The 24,091-nt window shown below is 38.9% G+C and overlaps 1 pseudogene; it reads right to left on the bottom strand.

Annotated features, from left to right (window-relative positions):
- Positions 1-16,120: 16,120 nt before the first annotated feature.
- Positions 16,121-16,217, bottom strand: LOC144701573 (small nucleolar RNA R71; annotated as a pseudogene).
- Between the last annotated feature and the right edge of the window lie 7,874 nt (positions 16,218-24,091).

Below are 24,091 nucleotides of genomic sequence, written 5' to 3'. Positions count from 1 at the left end.
CCTCACTCTTATGATGAGTATGGTCGGTCCCGTAGCCATTAGTGTGGAGACACTAAGGATAGGTAGTGGGTACTCTTTCGGGGAAAGAGTTCACTGAATTGATCCGTACGAATCCACGAATGGTATTATACCAAATTGTAAATCAGGTCGATTCATGTCACGGTTGTGTAAGTGGTCCTTAGATCTGAGACACCGAAGACGTCTTGTGGATAGACGATTGTACTTTGACTATGGCCAACAAGTCTCTAATCATGGGATTCTAAATGGTATTAGTTCGGTTACATCAAGAAGTTCATGAAGACAATTGAGTGGTCAATATGGGATTGTCCACCCTTGGTATAAGAGGTGACAGCTCAAGAAAGACGATGCAATGAAGTTCTTGGCCAAGGCAGTGAAATATCAAAGAATAGTTCTTAGATGATTTTTCGAATGCATCAGTACTAACTTGGATGACCGATTAGAGTTGGATAATTGACCATACTCTAAGTCATCCAAGGAGCATCAAGTGGATGAGGGATTATACGTACACGGTAACTGATGATGAATAGGTTCCATGAGTGAGTCGATACACACTCCTTCATATCTTCTAGAACACGAGGTGTAGCTTGGCACCCCACGTGTTGGAGACTCGACCTATCGATTGGGTAAAATCAATCCGACATTAATTAATCTATATGAGAATATAGTTAATTAATTAGAAGGCCAATAAACGTTATTGGGCCTCTAGAATCGTTAACTAGACTGATACATAGGCCTAGAGGGTCACATGCAAAGGGTCTTTTGGTCGTCGAAAGATATACTTAAGTTTTGGGGGGTTCTATGAAAAATACTTAGTATAAATAGGAGAAGGCCCTTGATGGAAGCTAGGGGGGGGAGTGAATTAGCTTATCTACTTTTAATTTGCCTAAATTACTTTTAAAATTCCTTGGATTGTCGCTCACCTTCTTTCTCTCGAACACAAGATTTACTTGGTTCCTCGATCTGCTAGTGATCGAGTCAATCCAAGGCCCCCCTTTGAGTCCAAATTAGGACTCAGGATAACCTTACTAATGATCCTCCCTTGTAAGGCACCCTAACCCAACTCACCGAGTTGCCTCTATAGAGGAGTCTTCCGATGGTACGTCACGTCCTTGGGTGCACGAGCTTCACCCCCGAATCGCCTTCGGGTAGACCGTCACGAGCTCTTCCTCGTACGTCCACTTCCCTCATCACCGTCACGTCTTTGGTGCCACCAACGTCACCTCCCTGCCTTCTCGATCTTCAACACCTATTCAGATTAGTGGAAGAAACGATATACCGCTCCCCGTGATTGATCAAAGGTCAATCACCGCTCTTAATGATGTATGAATGATCACACACACTAAGATTCAAAATGTGATATCAAGATCAATTCTGCAAATCCGTCTCTGAATTACTTTCAATATCAACACATCAATTCCTCTTAATCACTTTCAAAAATAATATCAATCTCTTCACAAAATCTCATAAAAATCACCACTAACTCAATGATTGTGGAGGAAACTATCACCCTATTCAGTAAATAAATGAGTGATGAAAATGAAAAACTTCCCTAGAGAGTAGATAATCACAAGCACACTGATTGCAGGGGAAGAACTTCACAAGAGGGAGCACTTTCTTCTTCAAAGAGGAGCTCAAGAGAGATGGTTTTCAAAGTGGATCACTCAACCCTTGCTCTGAAGGGGTATTTATAGTGCTAGAGGGGTAGATAATTTTTCTGAGAATTTCAAAGAAATTTGAGCTCAAAAGGAGCTGTAATAATTTTTTTATGATTTTTCAAAGTTTTATAGAAATTTTCCTTAATTAAAAAATTAATTATAGTAATTAGTGCTAATTAAAGTAGTTAGGTTTAATATAGGAATTCCAAAAGTCAAAAAAAATATGATGTTTAGAAATAACAAATGAATTTTGGAAAGTCAACCGTCGGACCCGACCTTTGGAATAAATCGAATTTCCTAATTCGATTTATCGGGTCCAAAGTAAGTTAAATATAGAAATTTTATTTCTATATTAAAGTGCACACGTGGCGCACTGGTAAAGCGCCACTTTGCCGGGGCGGAGGTCGCGGGTTTGACTCCCGCCCGCCCTTTTTTTTTTTTATTTAAACTTTCTACTGCAGACCCGACCGCGGACTTAACTGGTTGAGTCCGCCCGTCGGGTCCGCCACTAAGGCTAATGGGCTCTGCCCATTTAGGCCTTATTGGGCCCTTTATAAGCCAAAATACATAAAAAAAAATGATTAAAAAACCATTTCTCATTCAATAAAAATTCTCTTAATTTCTTTATTTTTTGACATTTTAAAATATTTTTAAAAAATATAAATCAATGTTTTAAAGACACTTTAAAACCTAAAATGCCCTTTATATTATTTAAAATATTTTAGAAACATTTAAAAACATTTTCAGAATATTTAAAAAGCATTTTTAATTGTACAGAGGATTTTAACAAAATTTGTTTTTTAAAGCATTCAAAAACCTTTAGAAACCTTTAACTTCAAAGAACTTATTAATTTATAGAGTCATGATTACTATTGTTATTAATTTATACATTAAAACACAAAAACCTCAACAGCCCTGAATGAAACTCACCCAAGCCATAATATTTCGGGGGCCTTTCCCTTTCTTCTCCCTTCTCCCACACCCCCTCTCCATCCCTGATGCAATCGGGATGACGTAAAGACGATGACGGAGATTGAATGAGGCTCATCAGTGAGGAGGAGGAGATTTGATGTGCCGAGGATCGCATGGATACGTCTAGAGGCTGCACACTTGAGCAGCTTGATTCGTCTTGCTCCAAGATCCATGATATCACGAATGCGATCCGTGCAAATATACTTTGTTTAATGATTACGTTGATGTCTTTTTGATTCCTTTACACGTCTTCTGCTGCATGGAATCATTGTCTTCATCCATGTCAATTCCTCTAGAACACAACAATCAATACATATAACAGTTGGACTGTTCACAAATTTACTATTATGCACTTACAACTTTCAATGTGCATATGTACAGTTTTTTGCCCTAACCATTAAATTATTTATTGAAAAATTGAGTACTCCTATATAGAAGTATGAACAATAAAATATGAAAGTAGGTGGAAATGTTTTTCTCAATAAACTCATAAGAAATTCAATATATTTTCTGTTATTTTCATATTACTTGAAAATTTGTGCAAAGGCATAAAACCTCATATACCCAACTTAGCTGATATTGAATGAATAGTAGTGCACACCAGGTAGAATATATGTATGTAATCTCATATTAGAAAAACATGATGATGAAGTATTAAGGAGAACTATGATTTATATATAAGAGTTGAGGTAGAAATAGACAAAGCTGTAACTAAAATTTAGAGTTCATGAAAATGTTTTCTCAATTATGGAATATTACATGAAGATTAATACAGATGATTTCAAGATTTGTTTTAGGAATGTAGTCTTAGAAAGACTCAAAATGTAAAAAAGTGAGAACTTTAAAATAAAAATTTAACTAAAAAATATATTGAAATAAGAATTTGGATATTTGTGATAATAAATTTACTTTTGGAACAATGTGAAAAGTTTATTGTAAAACATATATTAGAATAAACCAAGGCCCAAATTATATCCATAATATATTTCATGTAGTACAGATTGGAATCTATTTAATTTGGTTTTATAAAAAAGCGCAAAACATTCAGGAAAAATTCAATAGTAGCATATATTTATTAAATATTTAATGATTGGGTATGAGTAAATAGTGTTAAAAGATGTCATTATGAAGTTAGGAGTGACAGAAAAGAACAGATATAATTTTACTTATGATCTATGATTGCACACAAAAATTAAGCAATAATGTTTCTGAAGATATTAGTTTCATTTTATTTTATCATTAAGTGTGGATGAAACAAAATAAAGAAATATTTTTAGAATCTTATCTGGTCTAAATTATTTTATATATCTATAAAACGGTCAAATAAATAATTAACATAAATGGAGAAAAACAGAAATGAAATCTAAAAAATGAATATGTTATCATACCATGAACAATCTTAGTGATGACATAAATCGATATTTTTGTGGTTTTTTTTTGTTGATATTTTTGTGGTTACTATAAATATTGAATACGTTATCAGGCCATGCTTAATCTTAGTGATCCACTTTGAAGATTATATAAATATTTTTATAAAGATATAAAATGAAATTAAAAATAGAAAATAAAATTAAAAATATTTTTACAGGCCATGCAAATATTAGTTATCCTCAACTAAGATTTTTTAAGATTCTATACATGAATACATAGCTGCTACTAGGTGCCATCAGAAGACCTAGGGCCAGGAATTGGTCACACATTTTGTAGTTCTTTTTTTAGTATGCATATTATTATATCCTGTGCTAACTATATGTTTTTAATAATTTTGTGGCCTTACATTTATCCCATTCATTTTATGTGTAGTGTGCGTATCTATTATTCTATAGGGGAGTCAAATTTATTTTACTTAAGTAGAATAAGTAGGATCCATAAAAGAAGTAAAATGAAACAAAATCTCGACCCATTATAAATGAATATGACAAGGGGATAAATAAAATAATCAAAACAAGACGACATACATATCATGCACAATTAGATGGTAAATGATCATGTACGGTAATACCTCATACATTGTTCATCATGCAATCTCGATTAGGTGGAAAAACCTTATATTTCAATAAAGGGACATATTTTTTTGCTGAAATGTTCTTTGGATATAGTTGGTGGCAAATATGTTTTATGTCCATTTCCAAGAGAAGCACAATGTGCTTCCAGCGTAGATTGAACCAATGAAATTACTCTATATGTAAGATGAACCATATGTTATGTATGATATATTATACTACAACACATGCAATGGAAGTTATGTACAGAATATTCACTATATATATATATAGATATAAATACCATCAGAAAGCTAGAGAAATAATGTGAGAGTAGTCATACATTTTATCATGATGGAACATCATGATACGAGAAACACATGAAAATTTGGATGAATGAGAAAGATGGGTGGAATATTCTGAATCAATGATACAAGAGGTAGGGTTAGAGGAAATCAATTCATTTTTACCTAAAGATAAAGTGGACACATGAGTCGCTAAGTGAAATGATGATTTACATGTCTATAATTTCTTCGAGGATCCCGGTCAATGGGGGATATAGTCATGGTAAGTGACTAGGCAGGCAATTAGGAACCATATCACAAGAAGAGTAGACATGCTTTCAAAATTCTGCCATTAATTAGATTGTTTGGCATATTTTACACATCACTCCCTTAGCAGCACTGGATACCCATCACGACCACTACAAACACAATCATCATTGTCATATCCACATCCATGGGCTTTTCCATGTTATTGTCTTGATTCACAACCATTGTTGAGGAATCCATAACCTTGATAGTATAATGGGCTCCCCTTGTGGCCACATGAAAAGCTCAATATAAGGTTTGGCCAAATTTTGGTAGAGTCATTTCACTCAGAACTACACTCAACAAAGAGTTTGAATAAAGGGACCAAGGCTGGAACAAAATAAGACTACTGAAATTTCCTTCTGACATCATATCTGTTGTCGAAAATATAAGAAAGAAGGGGCTGATACAAACCAACAAGACCATAAACATTATAAAAATAATAATTGAGATTATGATTTTGGTATTTTAATTAAAATATCTTATCACATACTTCAAAATTTGGGTAGGAATTGTTCAATTCAAATTGGATCGTTCAAATTTTGATCGAAAGATTTTTTCGATCAAAAGTTAGTTTGATCCAAATTGATTAAATTTATTGATTGAACAGTTTGATTATTGAAAATTGATATAGAGGTTTGATAACTATGATTTTTATAATCAAAATTGATACAAAGTATTTTGGAATCAATTGCTCTTGGAAGGCCCTAGAATGCCCATTTATGTTTTTTGTGTTTCCCCCATTGATGTCCCCTATGGCCCCCAAACACTTATTTGATATTATTAAACAATACCAGGGTTGCTGCATAATATTAAGCTTCAACCTTTTGTTTTCCTTCTTTATTCTCTGTGAGCCCCTCTTCACTTTCACTCTCATCTAAGTGAGGTTGCCACAGCTTGTGACTTTCAAAGTATTCGAAGTGTTCGACCAAAATCTACCAGTCTGAGTAAATGACTCACCCTGGCACTCTCTTGTTCATACTCTCTCGCTCTTTCTCTCCTTTCCTTTCTTTCTTTTTCTCTCCCTCCCCCTTTCTCTCTCACTCTATCTCCTTCATTCTCTCTCTCCAACACACATTCTCTCTCTCTCTCTCTCTCTCTCTCTCTCTCTCTCTCGCTCTTTCTCTCCTTTCCTTTCCTTCTTTTTCTCTCTCTCCCCCTTTCTCTCTCACTCTATCTACTTCATTCTCGCTCTCCAACACACATTCTCTCTTTCTTGTCTTTGAAGATGTGTCAGCAACTCCTACTAGCCAGCACATCAATGGCGTGGACCAATGGGATAATTAATAAAGAGTAGTTAGTAAAAAGCAAACCCATACCCCTTATACTCATTATGAGATTAGCAGTTAGGATTCAATATAGGATTAAATATAGGCAGGATCCGACGGTTACCATTCATCTTGTTATAGCCTTCACATTTTTTCATAACAGTCACAATCTTTACAGATTTATCTTCATATTATAACTTGAACTAAGGACAATATAAATACCAACCAATGTAATTATCTAAGTATGTCAATAAACACCGATCTTAATTTTTAATCCCTCTCTCCCTCCCTCTCTTTCTCTCCTTTCTTCTTTCTTCTTCCTTCGCCTCTCATCTCTTCTTATTCTCTAGTGAGATCAGTCTCCCTTTCAAACAATTTCTCTCATTTCTTCACTCATTATCTCCATCTCTCATTCATCCTCTCTTTCTCATTCTCCCTCGCTCTCGTCTCACTCTCACTTTGATTTGTCTTCTCTTTATTTTTCTCATTCCCTTTCTCTCTTTTCCCTGCTCTCTTGCTTGCTTTATCTCCCTTGCATCTTCTCTCTTCTTCTCTCTTGCTTCCTCTCTTTCCCTTGCTCTTTATCTCTCTCTCTCTATCACCCACTCTCTACCTCTTTGGACAGCTCTCATTCTCTCTCTCTGATTTATCTCTTGTTCTCTCTCTCTCTCTGACTCGTCTCTTGTTCTCTCTCTGACTTGCCTCTTGTTCTCTCTCTATCATCCACTCTCTACCTCTTTTGACAGCTCTCATTCTCTCTCTGACTCATCTCTTGTTCTCTCTCTGACTCATCTCTTGTTCTCTCTCTGACCCATCTCTTGTTCTCTCTCTATCTCTTGTTCTCTTGTTCTCTCTCTGCCTCTCGTTCTCTTGTTTTTTATCTCTCTTTCTGCCTCCCGTTCTCTTGTTTTATATATATATCTCTCTCTGCGCCTCTAATTCTCTTTTTTTATCTCTATGCCTCTCGTTCTCTTGTTTTCTCTCTCTTTCTCTCTGTTTCTCGCTCTCTCTCTCTCTCACTTTCTCTTCCTCTCTCTCCACATCTTGTTCTCTCTTTCTCTCTCTCAATACACATCTCATTCTCTCTCTCTATCTATATATACATTTATCTCTGTATGTGTTCTCTCTTTGTCTCATTTTATTTCTTATACATAGTTTTTAATTAATTAGACCAATTTTATCGATTTGATCCAAACTTGAGGATTAGAATCGAATGGGTTCGGGCTACTCAATTGAACATTGGACGTGAGCATTTCATATGATCCTACCCAAAGGGTTAGGTTGAGTCTGGGTTAATTTCTGGCCCGAATGTTTAAGGTTCAGATTTGATCAATCAAATTCTTGATCCAATCGAACATTCTAACGATTAAATCAAATCCCTGATCTCTAGTGTGGGAGTTGTTAAACTGGTTGGCATACACTTGGGCTAGCTCATCTCAGATGGTATTTGATGATCAATGAGCAGCATTGGATAAATAATATTCAAGGAAATGATCTTGAACATCCACAGTATGATTGATCCTCAATTGACCATTCTGTAAAATTGAAAAATAGCCTTTGTGGCACATCAATAAAATCTCCAAATTTTAGCCTCCCAAGAAAAATAATAGATGACATCAAACATAGTCTCAAAAGTGGATAATATAATTTCTTTTCGAGACTTTCATTTCTCTCTATTGGTGGACAAAAACTCCATTAGTGTCTTCATTGCCACGTGAGTCTATGGAAAGGTGACCCTATCTCACCCACCCTTTTCATATTGATGGAGGAGGTCTTTAGAGAATCACTCACATGAGCGATCACCTATGGCCTCATCCAACTGTATTTTTTGAAAAAGGGTTACCATAGTCTCGCATTCTCTATTAGTGGATGATGCTATCCTTTTCCTTAATGGCTCTCAAAATTTCATTAATGGGCTTATGAGTGTACTTATTGAGTACGATTGAGCCTACTGCCAGCTCATGAATGCCTTAAAGAGTAGCTTTATGATAGGCCCTTTCCAGCACCATAAAATGTTCACATATCATCTAACATTCCACACAGTACTTACGAGGATGTCTCCCTTTTGACTACCTTAGATATCCCATCTTTCTTGGCCCTACATGAAATCATTATTTTGATGCTTTGTTGGCCAAGGTGAGAAAGAAACTAGATGGATGGACACTTTACTTTCTATCCCACGAGAGACTGATGTGACACGACATGCAGGGATCGAGCGGCCCGTGTTACACCACAAGGGAAGATACCTAATCAGTAGAGCGACGACATAGGCTGGCCGCATCAGCAATGGTGGCGAGTTGAGCTTCAGCTACTGCTCGCTATAGACAACAAAGATATGCATCAGGGGAGATAGCGGCGGCTGTTCTTCCTACTACGGCATGTACTTCGTGGCGGTGAACTAGCGGTGGCAGGTCGTCCAGCGGACTTCTCCCTTGAAGTTACTTTAGGAGACCATAGAGGCATGCATAGGATGGTGCAAAGACGTAGTGGCACAGGATGACTGTAACAGGGTATGCGTTGAACTTCAGTGACAACGATGTTAGGCGTCACTACGATGACGTCGGTTATGAGTGACTAAAGCTAGCTATCAACGGACGGAGGTAGGCATCGGCAGTGACAGAGGCGGATTTTCTTCCTATGGCAGCATGTGCTTTGCGACGTTGAATTGGCAGTAGCGGGTCTCCTCGAGGCTTCTCTAGAGAACAATAGGCACGGCTAGGTGCGTGAGTGGCACTGGTGGCATGGAGGCACGACGACGCGGGTAGGTGCGACATCGCGGGTAGCCGCGACATCGCAGGCAGGCGCAACAGTGCACGTAGGCGCGGCGATGCAAGAAGGCGCCAAGATGCAGGTAGTTGCAGCGGCAAGGGTTCACACGTCGGTGCTGGTAGGATGACATCAAGGGTTGGCATGACGGTGCAGGTATGCGCGGCGTCACAAGTAGGCGCCGCGGCATAGGTATGTGGGGCAATACAAGTACGCATGATGACATGCTCGACAATGAGCACAATAGGGAGAACAATGACTAATAATGCAGCTTCCGGCGATGACTAATGGCCTAGCGGCTGTCGGCCGCAACTAGTGGCGATCGACTACAGATGCAGCTTCAGCTTTAGCTTCGATTGTGCCTATTGTTGTGGCTGCCACCGGTGGCGGATGGCCTGGAAGCTATCAGCCGCAGCTGGCGGTGATCAGCCGTGGACGACGGCTACAGCCATGGCTACAACTAGCACAGCTGCGTTTGTGATTGCGTCTTTCAACGTCGGCTGGCAGTTGTCGATAGTGGACAGCGATTGCGGTTATAGTGGACAATAGCAGTAGTTGTAGCGGCGGCTCATGCCTACGACCGTGGCTGGCTGCAAGTGTGGCCGGGGCTTCTGGCTACAGCCGATAGTCAGGCACAAGAGGTTGTTGCTACCTCACATCTTTTAGATGCGGGCGAAGGCATGGCGACAAAGGCCGCGACTAGCGGCTGTTTGCTGGGGTTTGTGGCTCGCGGCTGTGGCTTGTGATCGTGTAGCACTACAGCTACAGCTGCGGAGCAATGCAACTACGACCGAGCTAGCGGCTGTGATCGCAGCTCGCAACGCGCAGGTGGGCTTGCGGGCAGAGACGTTGACGAGAGCGACTAGAAGACCCACAGGCATCAAAGAAGGCACCACTGGCAATGGTGGCACTCAGACGAAAGCATGATGAAAGTGGCCTGGTAACCGTCAGCTGACGGTTGTCGATAGTGGACAGCAGCTGCAGTCACATTGGACAATAGCTGTAGTCATAGCGGCGGCATCGTGCCTACGTCCATGGCCGATTGCAAGTGTGGCCGTGGCTTCTGGCTATGGCTGATGACCATGCGCCAGAGGCTATTGCTACGGCGCATCTTTTGGATGCGGCTGAAGGCACGACAGCAAACGCCGCGGTTAGCGACTGTTTGCTGTGGTTTGCGGCTCGCGGCTGTGGGTTGTGATCGCGTAGCACTACGGCTACAACTGCGGAGCAATGCAGCTGTGATTGAGATAGCGGCTGTGATCGCGGCTCGTAGTGGCCAGGTGGGCTTGCGGGCAGGGAGGTTGACGTGGGCGACTAGAAGACCCACAGGCAGCAAAGACGATGCCACAGGCGATGGTGGTGCTCAGGCGAAGGCGCGATGAGAGTTACCTAATTCCCCCCCTGGTGGCGACAACATCAACGCACCATCTTCGGACGCTTCGCCATCGTCATCTGAGACTCCTCGCATCCTAACCCATCATCAACGTCAACTGAAGAACCACCATGATGACGACCACATCAACACACTAACGACGGGCACGCCTCCACTTAAGCAGGACATATCCCGCGTCATGACACATCGCCAACGACAATTGCAGAACCATTCATGATGTGACGAGTCGACACATCACCTCGTCCTTGACAGTTATTTTATTTCTTATTTTCTCTTTCCTCCAAGGCCTATATGTAGGCCAATGTTGCAAAAGAACATTTAGCGAATTTATTTCAAGAGTTGAGTTTTTCTCTCCTTGGAAGGCTAGCCCTATCTTCTCCATCCTGTTCTGGTCGCAGCCACAGCCGATCACCACCGCCAGTGATCGCCACCGCGTGCGGCGCCCTTGACCACCACCATGCGCCTCGGCCGCCCGCTTCCTGTTCCTTGGCCACTGCCTTGCATCCTGGCCGCCTTGTACCCTAGGCGCTCACCCCACGCAGGCACTCGTCCGCACAAGCGCCCGCCCTACGCAGGCCACCCGCCCCCTCTGCACTCCCAGTCGCTTGCGCCCACAGAGTCCCCGGCCGCCAATGCATGCCGCCATGTCCCCGGACGCCTTCGCGGCCACTGATCGCCACACATACCGTTGGATCCGTGACACCCTGTTGAAGCGCAAGTCAATCGTCCCACCAACGACGCGTCAAGAATTCCCCACAACCTCTTCACACAATATTAAGTGACGAGGTACTCCACTCTTTGGTGCCGTGTTCTTCGTCCACTATTCTTCAAGTGTTCATCCGCCGCCATCGGATTTTGAGTCTTCTAAGTGAATCGCCCGTTCGAAGTTATTAATTTTGGTGCTTTTTGCATCACCACGGTGGTTGTAAGATAGTACTCCCGCCCTCGACGAGGAAAGGGGCTGCAAGTATTTTCACCAGACTTAATTCTTGAACTTGACCGTGTGATTTGTGGTCTGTTTTATCTCATCACCCCTAGTCGTCCTAGGATCCACTCCCGTCATCCCCTAGTCATACTGCATCAAACCCCCCCCCCCCCCCGAGAGGGGTACCTTTGTAATTATCTCAAAATCTAAAAACTAAACTAAAAAAAACTAGAATAACTAGAAAAACCTTAAGGGCTACATTTTCTCAACTCTGTTTCTTCATTTTTTCTCCTCTCTTCTCACGATGGGCACCTCCCCCCGCTTATAGGGGAAAATGTGGGCTTTCCCCCTTAGAAATAAAGGGAAGAAGGCCCAAAAGAAGTGTCATAGAGGGCTCTAGTAAGAAAAAAGGTCCACATACATGCCCATACACGGGCTTGCTCACATACAAAAATGTGGAACCGTACCGAGTCCAAATAAGTGCGAACAAACACAAAGAAATTGGTCTTCTAGGCAAGATGGTCCTCCATTAGAGGCGCATCCAATTTATACGACATATCCTCATGAGCATCTCATGGCATACCCCAGCAGTACACTCATTATCGCTTGCTCTTCTTTGCTCTATGGAGAGCCTATGTCTGCATTCCCTAGGGTCAGGTCACCTTGAGGTTAACCATAGACACCATTGGGTGTCTCAGCAAAAAGTATGTCAACTAACGGACGAGGGGGGTCTAGGTATCATGAGCCCTCAACATGTCCGCGACATGCTTCACAAAAAGCTTGTGTGGCATATGCGTACCATGAGCTCCCCATTGGGATGCTTCATATCAGCCAAGTACAACGAGTGGGCTCATAGGGAGTCAGATATCAAGGGCAACAAAAGGTTTCGTACTTGGTAGCATCATTGGCTAGAGATATCCAATGCGACACGTTGGCACATCAACGTAGGCACGATTAGTGCTTGGTATGATACTTGGTTTGCTGACACACCCTTAGCTCGCCGCCCTAGCATTGTCCACCGTCACTTATGGTTGATTGTGGGACAATTACTAAAAAGTAACGTGCGACTCCTATGGGAGCAACATGGCCTTCCATTAGAACATGCTATGGCTATTGCAATAGGGACCTCCCCAGATCACCCTATGTGGACATTTTCACCTGATGGGAATTTCTCATGCTGGTCATCTTGGGACCACTTTCGAGAGAGATTCCCTGCCTAGACTTGGGGTCCACAAATTTGGCATTTAGTAATTATTACTTGCGTCTCATTCTTCCTTTAGAGATTCATGCACCATTGCCTCCCTATTAATGACCGGCTAACCCCTATTGGTCACTCACTCAGTTCGTGTTGCCATTGTTGCTTAATCTCTCCTTAGGTTGAGACTATATAACACCTTTTCTTCTATAGTGAGATTGCTTTAGACTGTCGGTGTTTTGACATTGGCATCCACTCTTACGCACCCATACTACATTAACACCGATAGAGTGTTTTGACAAGACCTTTATCTCATGAACACACTCTAAACCTAGCCCTTATTTACACATCACCAAAGTATAATTGCTATGGAAGCTATGGAAAGGGAAAAAATCTTCTCCTTTTACAACATCTACTATGAGAGCACTAGATGTCATGCAACATGTGAAGCAATGGTTACGTAGAACACACCGCATTACACTGCCCATTACCCAATGTTCCACAATTACGTGTGATATACTTCACAACTGGGAATTCCGTTGGCTTTGACCCCTATCATCACTCGGCCACAAATTACTTGTTGGCACTGATAACATGCAAATTAATATACTTAATTACTGAATTATACATTCTATTTATGTGTGTTTAATGGTCATATTTGCATGTTATCATGATAAAATACATTGAAATCAGTTAACATGTTGTTTTTCTATTATTTCATATTTTTTATCATTTTTTACATGGAATTTGACATTGTTTCAGTGAAGAAATATTTTTAAACGATTTTATTTGCTTGGTTTAAGGTCAGTAAATCATCTCTTGATTTTTCTGAATTTTTCCCATATTTTAATGAATTTTTCTGACCATTATTTAGGCAAGAAATGATTTTTATTTAATTAAATAATATATTGATTATTTATTTTGCATTTTAAATGCATTTAAAATGAATATCCACGTCATTCGTTCGAAATTCGGGCAAATGAAGGGATATATTAATTAAATAAGAAAGGAGAGAAGAGAGGAGAGAGATAGGAAAAGTCAAATAGAGTGATTAAAAGAGAGAGAGAAAAGCGGAAGAGAGAGGAGAGAGAGTAGAGCGGCTAGAGAGGAGAGAGAAGAAAATATATTTAATAGGAGGAGAGAGATTTGAAAAGTCAGAAAGAGCGGCTAGAGAGGAGAGAGAAAACAAAGGCGGAAGAGAGAGAAGATAGAAAAGTCAGGAAAAGCGGCTAGGAGGAGAGAGATTAAAAAAAAAAAAAACGGAAGAGAGAGAGAATAAAATAAAACAAAGAGAGATGCATATTTGCAGAAATCGACGCCCAATGATTGCTTTTAAAAGCAATCAAACGGCGTCGATTTTCTGCGTACGCGGAAATCGACGCCGATCATTGGCGTTTATTTAAAAGAATGATTTTTTTTCTTTTTCTCTCTCTCTCTTCTAACCAAGCGAAAAAAGCACTATTTTGTCCTTTTCTGTTTTCTTAAAAAGCAGCGAAAAAGTGCGGCCGACGCGGACAACGAGGGTGCACGTGTCCCGAAACACGGAAAGCGAGAAAATCAAGCCCAGCCAATAGGAAATTCCAATTTTTTAGAGAAAATAAAAGAGATCAAACGGCCCACATTTGATCTCACTAAAACTGCGATATCTTGAGATCTACAACTCCAATTGGGCTGAAATTTTGAGGGCAGGTTCGTCTTTTCCTCCTCTACAATCTGGACAGTTGGATCTTTAAATAGAGGTAAGAAAAAAAGGCGAAATTCACTTTTGGAGGCTCTCCCCAAGCAATTGGCCAGGAAGGACATTCTGGAAGTTGTCAGATCTGGATCTCTTTATCAAATTTGTAAGTTTCTGAATTGTATTTGATCATCTTCTAGAACGATTCGAAAACGCCTTGGCATGGGCGAAATGTACATGCCCTAGATTCATGTTTTGAATGCATCAGCACTTCTTTTTGATTTGGATTCGAGATCTGACTTTTGATAATTAATTCTTAATTATTTTAGGACATTTCTGCTTCATTACATTTTTAATTTAGGGTCGAAATTGGGGCTTTCCCCAATTTCTTCACTTTCTCTCTCTAGGTTAATTTGATTTGTTTCTCTCTCTATATTTCGGTTTTTATTGTTTAGGAATTTAATTTAATATATAAAAAACCCAAAAATAAAATTTGAACCGAAAATTCATCCATTTTGAACTCCAATTCAAAAATCACTTTCTTGATTATTAATTTCCCAATTTTAATTCTGAAAATTATTATAAATTTTTTTAAATTGGGAAATTAATAATTTATATTTTTATGAGCTTAAAATAATAATAATATTCTTATCTGGAATTATCTGACCGAAATCAAAATTAAGTTTTACTTAATTTTGATTATTTTAAGAATATTATTTAATATTAATTGAATTAAATATTGCAAAATTCAAAATTACTTGACTTGATTCATAAAAATTGTTTGAAAATTCTGAATTGTTGCCTCCTTGCGGATCGATCCCTTGCTTGCTCTATATTCTTATTTAGTAATTAAGGGAATTATAAATTTATTGCATAAGTCTAAAAAGCGCAACGACCACGTAATTTTACGTGATTTTTCGGCTTATCAATTGGCGCCGTTGCCGGGGACGCACGGTTTGAATTCTTAAATTATTCTGTGTGGATTCATTACTCTTTATTTTTTATATTAAGTTTTGGATTGAGCTGAATTTTGCAATTATTTTGTGAATTTTGATGAAATAGTGAAATTGAAAAAAAAATTCATCATTGCATAATTAATTTTTCTTGTTCATCAAAACTGATTATTTTTTTATATTGATGTGTTTAACATTGCGTGTTCGGTAGGAGATCTTTAAAACCTCATCTCGTGAATCTTGAAACAGTTAGTAGAACTCCTAGTTTTGATTGTATTTTTGAAAGCTCCGAAGGTGAAAATCAGCATTTTTGTGACTTAATGGAGAATAATCAAAATTTTGGGGTTGAACAGGGTGTTAGAAGAATGAGGTTGAGAGAATTTTCTGACCCTATAGAGAGTGAAACCTACACTAAAATATCTGCTCCTTTACCAGAAAATGTTAATTTTAGAATTGACCCGAATATGATTAATCAATTGCCTACATTTTATGGAAGATTTAATGAGGAGCCTTATGAGTTTTTGGAAGAGTATAACCAGATTTGTTCTGCTTATAGTTATGCAGGTGTTCCTCAGGAAATTCTCAAACTAAGGTTATTTCAGTTTGCTTTGAAAGATAGGGCAAAAGATTGGTTTAAAGGGGTAGGTCAAGAATTTCAATCTTGGAGTGAAATGCAAGCTTGCTTTTAAAGAGATTCTTTTCTTATGGAAAGACATCTTCAATTAAGAAACATATAAGAGATTTTTGTCAAGGAACTGACACTCTAGGAGAAGCATGGGAGAGATTCATGTCACTCACTAGGAAGTGCCCACATCATGGCATACCATCTCATGAATTGGTTGAAATTTTTTATGGTGGATTGAATGATCAGGAAAGGCATCTAGTGGATATATCTAGTGGAGGAATGTTCCTTGATACCCATGCAGATGAATCCATGAAATTGATGGAAAAATTAGTAGAAGATTGGACATACCGTCAAAGTTTTTCGTACACTAACCGAAGTGCAGGTCCCAAGCGTGGAGGAATCATTGACGTCAAGGCAGTTGAACCGGAGATCAGGACTGATAAGCTAGAAAGAGAAATGAGCAATATTGGTAAAACAGTTAAAGATATGAGCAATGATATTAAATCTTTTTTGCAGGAGTCTAAAGGAAAGGCGAATGCAAACGAGGGCAACAATTCCACTAACAACCCTTGTTGTTTTTGTTCTAGTGAAGAACATTCTGATGAGGCTTGTCCTATGGTTGAACAGGTTAATGCATTTGGGAGACAAGATGCAGGTCAAAACCAATGGAATGCACGACCTAATCAATTTCCCAATTTTAATTCTGAAAATTATTATAAATTTTTTTAAATTGGGAAATTAATAATTTATATTTTTATGAGCTTAAAATAATAATAATATTCTTATCTGGAATTATCTGACCGAAATCAAAATTAAGTTTTACTTAATTTTGATTATTTTAAGAATATTATTTAATATTAATTGAATTAAATATTGCAAAATTCAAAATTACTTGACTTGATTCATAAAAATTGTTTGAAAATTCTGAATTGTTGCCTCCTTGCGGATCGATCCCTTGCTTGCTCTATATTCTTATTTAGTAATTAAGGGAATTATAAATTTATTGCATAAGTCTAAAAAGCGCAACGACCACGTAATTTTACGTGATTTTTCGGCTTATCAGGCACCCACCTATAATAGGGTTTCTAGAGCTCAATGTGGATGGTGCAGGCAAAGGAAACCCATGCCCAATAGGTGGAGACAGTATCCCATGAGACCACACATGAAGTATAATTTTTCCTTTGTCATCTTTGTATGGAGTACAGAGTAATATAACTACCAAAGCTATGAGGATACATGATGGTTTGTTCCTCCACGAGGAGAAAAATATTTTACATTATCATCCTAGAATAGGAATCAAAATGGTGGGTCAACATGCTCCGTGTAGGCTCATGCTCCTTGTGGCGCCTCCAGAGAGTATGGTAAGACATCATGCAGTGTCACCCACATTTCACTAGCATTCATCATTAGTTGCACGAGGGGAACCACACAGCGAATGCCCTTGCCAACTATGAGGTATTCTCTCACACCCCTTCCCTATATATCACTTGGTAGGACCTTCCTCAGGCGGCTCACAGCTGTCATCACATTGAGGGCCTCAGCTTTCCCGCTCATAGCTCACGTCACATCATGTCGAATACTCACCATAGCGAGTGGCGTATTGCATCGAGCACTAAAGGCAGGATTGCACGACCTTTTGCCTAACTATTGTATCATATGATGGCGCGAGGATCACTCATACTCCTTGCATCATCACCTCCAAGGTATACAAGCACGTTGTAGGCACCCACATCCTTCTCTTAGAACTGCATTGGTATCACTCATTTATCCTTTTCCTTTTGCATCATGAGTGTGTGTGAGTATGGTCGGTGTGTAATTGGGACATTCACTCTCGCTCCACACCTATAAATGCCTATAAACACTTCACTTAATATATAAATCCCAATGGATGGCTTCCAAGGCACGATTGGATTGGTCTACATGCACAACCTTTTGGTTGGTCGTATGTGACACCATGTTTTTTTCAATAAGAAAAACTATATGACTAATGTAATATATGAGATACTGGAAAATGTCTTCATAATCTGAGATGAATGTTGAACACTACGTCTAATTGGTGACTGCGGTAGGGTGGTAGAAGAATCATGGTCATCCATGACAAAGTCTCATGTCACAGGTACAACAAAGCACAAGACAAGAGGTGGAAACACAAAAGATTTTGGTAGGGGAGCATGATTAAAACATCCTGACATGCTCCTTCATGAATCAAAATATGTGGTAAGTTACTCGTGGAGGGGGCAGAGTCAACGGTAAGCCATCCCTTTGCAAAATGTGTGGAAACACCCCTAGATTAATTTGTTTCATAGTTTTAGGTTCTTTTTTTCTCTGTAAAATCATAATTTTGTCACAAAAATTTCATGATGGCTATTTTGTATGCACTTTAAGGCATTATCTAACACAAGCAAATGAGGGATAGACTACTGCAAATAAAAATAATAGGGTGGAGGCAATGCACTACAGGTGTTGTAGAGAAAACCTAAAGCAAGTAAAAGGGCTCCAATAAAATGGAAGTAGTAGGAAACACACACCACCTATCAAAAAATGTTCAGGAGTATTTGGCATGGTGACAGTTGATCACATCAAACTAATAGTGATAAGTATGTTTGATTATGTTTTATTGAATCATTTATTTTTAGTTATGAATACATACTATCAATGATTTATGATTATAAATATAAAAAACAAATATTACCTATTGGGTCCTAGTCTACATAATTTATTGGTGTATGAGACTAACTCCACTTGATTCAAGCGAATTACATCGAATAATATCCTTATTTTACTCAAATTTTATTGAAATTAGGATTTTGGTAAATAAAATATGAAAATTTGAATGCAAATGGGAGAAAAGAAAGTTCCTAAGACATGGCTTGAATAACAAGACAAATTCCAATAATCACAGATAAGTTAAACCCAAATGAAACCCATGTTCAAGGGAAAGTTAAAGAAATGAACTTTATAAACTACTAAATTCCAATTTGACAGCTGCTTCACCAATCCTAGAATCTGATCCAAGGGATGAGAATATGAATGTTATTGTATTTAAAACTTTCTTCCCAATATTTTGTATATATCTGTAGTTCTAACAGCCTTATTTCCAAAGTTATATTGATTCCAATCTGTATCAAGGGTGCCCTATTGAGATATCAATGATTTAATCTGGTGGTATGGAAAAGATGAAAGACCATCATCACTAGCCCTAACAGGTATTAACCTATACCTTTTGATTTGTTCTTTTTCTTTTTTTTATATATTATCATCTCAGAAGATGGCCTAAATCCAAATCGCACATCCAATGTCTTGATGTAACAAAAATTACATTTTTTTTCCATTGCATGCTCCAAAATTTCTCAAAAATTTCTAAATTTGTATAACTTATTAAAAATAAATAAAATTTCATTTTTATTTCAAATCATTTTGATTATTTTTATTTAAATTACTTCCCAGAACATCATCAGATAAAAATATCAAAACTGTTATAAGGATCCAAAAATATTTTAAAGAAAAATAACTATTTAATTACCTTCCGCATATAGTTTCAACCCTACGTATCCCTTTATTAAGTGAACAATTTCATTAAATTTAAGGATAAATCATAAAATTGAAATGTGAATTTTAATTTAAAACTCTGGCTTATTGGTAGGCCCCTATCTAGGCGGCATTCCCAACCCAGAGGTCTGCGTGCTTATTGGGAGGGTGTGTCCGTGTTTTTGGCTCACGACATTAAAGGACTGAGTAATTATGGGTAGCAATGCCCAAATACCTGATCTTTCAGGCCATTGCCCCTGTACGTGGTGATACACAGCAGACGGTGCTCGTGCCCATCCACCCCCAAGGCAGGACGGATCAGGTATGGTCCGCGCGTGCTGGGGGCGCGGGCTGATCCGTGTGTGCGCGCGCGTGCGCGCCAAGCGCCGTGTGCCAACGCTACGCGTGGGCACCAACGCTACGCGCAGGCGCCAAGCACCGCGTGGGAGCGGGAAGTGATGCGTGCGGGCGCGAGACGTGCTGGCCGGGCGGCATACTGCGGTTGCAGCGCGCGGAATTGTGCGCGGTGCTGCGCAGCATCCGCGCGGACAGCGCACACATTGCGTGTGTGGGGCGCGGGGGTCAGACTGAGAGCGCCGAGACGGCATAGAGGGCACATAGCGCTCTCGCGGTTAGTGTTGCGCACACCATGCCCAGCTTGGGGCGTCGAATGCGGCAGCGTCGCGCAGACTGCACGCGAGGGTGTTGACACGGGTGTTGGTGGCGTGTGTGATCGTCAAGGCAGGGGTGGCGTGTGTGATTACCACGCTCACGGGCGCGTGGCGCCCGGCTCGACGCACTTGTGTAGCGGCAGAGCGGGCGCCCGCGCGCGGAGCAGCGGCCTTGAGGCAGTGTGGCGACACTACCCCAGTGCAGGGCTCCTCGTCTCATTCCTTGTATCACCCCTTGTCTTCCCCCATGTAATGATCCGAATGACGATGTACTCTTTTATGATATTAATGCAATGACCCTATTCCCTAACGGGGCTACGTCCCCACCATCTCCTCTAACCCCTTCTATACGATATTAAACATCTACAAAGTTTCCGCTGCAAGAGATCAAGGCTGCTCAGTGTTTTGCCCTGAACATTGAGGCGGGCACATGCCAAATTCGAGCAAGAGACCTAGCTCCGGATTTGACCGTGTGACACTCATGAATAGGAGTCAACAAGAGGTCTAGCAGTGAGCAACAGTGATATGTGGCACATGGGTGACAGATCCACATGCCAAATTACTGACCACTGGAAGACAACAATCAATATTGCAGCAACGAATGACGGGAGTCAAGGCTAGGGACAGTGGATTGTCATAAAATATTTGGGATGACACTAACCCTAAGAAAAATGTTTTCTTTTTATACCATGTGGAAAATTAAATTCAATAAATTATGTAGTGACGCCACAATAGACAATGCAGACATCATGGTTGTGATGAATGTCATTGAATACTAATATCCTCATATTATTAATTCCTAAACGTAATCTTGAAACATCATTGTAGATAACAGACATGGAAAACATACTATATAATCCAGAAATGCTTATGAGCCTTATCATGCAGAATTATATCTCTTTAAAGGAAATCAGAATCATATATGTTACTGTATAATTTATATGAAACATACATAATTAAGTGATACATAATTTAAATGTCAACATATCATTGTATAATTTAATTTTAATGGAGTGGATGGTGTTAAATCAGAAAGTACGCAAACTATAAGGGTTCAGCACTATGCAAAAAATATATTTCTTCTTCATGTGATTTTAGAAAACAGAGGCGATGAAGGATTGAGATAATAATATGGAGGGAGAGAAGTGTTCCTATTTTTTAAAAAATAAAACTGACAGATAAATGCATGTTTATTTTGGGGGAAATTTATTTAATGATATTTTAGCTTATGAAATGTTGGATCAAATGATACTGATAAAATATTTCATAATGTATACCATTTTTTATTAAATCAAGTTTAAATATTTCTGTTAAATATTCTTTAAATAAGAGTTTCGATCATGAGAGTGAGATTATAATATGGGCATTTTTATATTTTTGATTTATATATCAAGTAAATTAAATATAAAACATTTTATACTTAAGAAAACTTCAGGGGTCTAAATATTTTTCCAATACCGAGGTGGTTTCTTTAGATCGAGGAGGCTTTGAGAAAACAAGAAATGTCTGCACAGTATGAATATTCAGCCACATGCATAACGGATAACAACTGTGAAATTATGTCTTATGTCCATTGAATGTCGGGAAACACATCAAAAGTTTTTGTAAGAGAGGAAAATAACAAAGAGTTTTACATAGGAATTCCTACCCCAAAATATTCCTCTATTCCAAGGTATTTAAATCCTATGCCATGGCTTTTTTGCTTGAAGTCTTTGAACCCCCATTGCATTGAGTTTATTATACAATTTTTTGAAAATCATTCAATTTAATGGCAGCAATAAAAGGGTGTTCTATCTCTTCCATTTAACTGCTCTTAAATTTTACCCTGATGTGCAGATGCCTTCTCTTGGCCCAGAATCTCCAAATCAAGTAACTCCCCTTGGCCCATAGACTTTATGCATCTAAAACAGTTTTTAAAACTAATTCAGTATAATATCTTTCACATCATACTGTGCAATACTCATCAAAATGAAACTGCAAGACTTAGATAATGTCAAGTAGCTTTATGCATAAATAAATTAAAGATATTCATGTGATTACGAGGTGTATCCAGATACTTGAAGCCTTAATCTTAAGCAAGTTGCATGAAAATCACATATTCTATAAATAGTAAGCACGTATTAATGATATATAATATAAAATTTTATTTTAACTGAAACTCATAATCGAGAATAAATTATGTATTGTTTAATAAACGAGAAGAACCTTACAAGCTGCTTTATGCATAAAAAAATTAAAGTTATTAATGTGAACGTGAGGTGTATGCCAGACACTTGAAGGTTTAATCTTAACTAAGCTGCATGAAAACCACAGATTATATATATAATAATTACATATTAATGTTATATAATTAAATTTTTTATTTCACTTGAAACTTATAAATGAGAAGAAATTATGTATTTTTAAAATTTTAAATATCAATAATGTGATACCAAAAACTCATATGTCGCAAAATCATCTCAAAACACAGTTATCACTATATATTTCATGACATAAAATCCTCAGAAATGTCATTAGGCGTGGAAAATAATGCCATTTGAGAGCCATCAGGTATCCCGTTGTTGGTTAAAAATTTATCCTTCTGCTATTGTCTGCTGTGGTCCAATGATTTCACGCCACCACCTGTGAAATGGTTGAATGTCAAGACAGGATCATTTAACCTATTGACTCTCAGGACAAGCACCAAAGAAAGACCTACGGGCACCAGCCATCAAGGACACTAACGTCGGGGCGTCAAAGACCTATTATGCGCCTCTGGAATGAAGCTCGGCACATTAGAGGGGCACCCATTCGGCGAGAAATCGGCCAATCAATTACAAACTTGTTTGTCCATTTAATTTAATACTGGCCATTCATTTCTAATCAAAGTAAGTTTATTCAAAGGTCAGGGTTTTATTGGGACTTATTCAGCTCGTGGGTTCCTCAATGCCATGGAAGCTGTTATGAGAAACTCCTAGGGTATTTTTAAGAGAATAAGTCCAGATAAAGATATTTTCTTTATTCCTTAACCATCTGTAGCCCTTTTTGTCATTCCAAGAGGTTTATCACTCCTGGATCCTTCTTCAGCATAATAGATTCCATTTATTTTTAATTTTTTTGTCCAAAACTTAAGAAGATATTCAATTGTAAATGATTGGATATCAGGAGATTGAAGCTATCTGTGTCGAGATGTAGCGCAAAACTATCGTGCAACAGTATCCACCGGTTTTTATTGTCGTCTCTTCTTGGAAGTAGATAAAAGTTCGAATAGGCGAAAGTAGGCACATATACCTTTGTCCCGTTCTATTCTCTAATATCTTCTCCATAGATTTTGTTCATCGTGACTGGAGATTTCGCTTTTATATTCCCATTTCAACCCCTCTCAATCAAAATCTTGTTCTTCTCTATTTATCCTTCAAGCCTATATTATAGACCCGTCTTCTACATCTATTCGGAGTGGAACTCCTTATCCACCCAAGTTGGCGAATTGTTAGGTGAAATAAAAAAAAGGTTTGATCCAATATCTAAATGACATCAGACGCAGAAGCTACCTTAATCGTACGGCATTTCTAAGAATATCGTCCAACGTTTACTCTTCTTTTGTTTGGACTTGACAATTGAGTCGAGTTGTATAAAACAAAGAAACTATCCGGATTTTGACTGCGGCTAATACCAGCATCCCAAAACCACGTGCACTAGCCGATTGTTAATCCATATTCAATTTTATCTCTTTTCGCCGTTGTATTGAAAAGGCATGCGGGAATCGATTGGCTGAAGAATTTGTCATCGTTGACGAATGCCTATCAACGGAACAAAAGAAGTTTCCTTCGACCTTCGAGGAACCCACAAGAAGATTTCTCTTCCTCCTCGAATATATAGGGTGATGTTTGTTA

This window comes from Wolffia australiana, chromosome 3 (genome assembly GCF_029677425.1).
Source record: "Wolffia australiana isolate 7733 chromosome 3, ASM2967742v1".
Taxonomy (NCBI): domain Eukaryota; kingdom Viridiplantae; phylum Streptophyta; class Magnoliopsida; order Alismatales; family Araceae; genus Wolffia; species Wolffia australiana.
The sequence above is the reverse complement of the archived record's forward strand: the minus strand, read 5'-3'. Positions and strand labels throughout refer to the sequence as shown.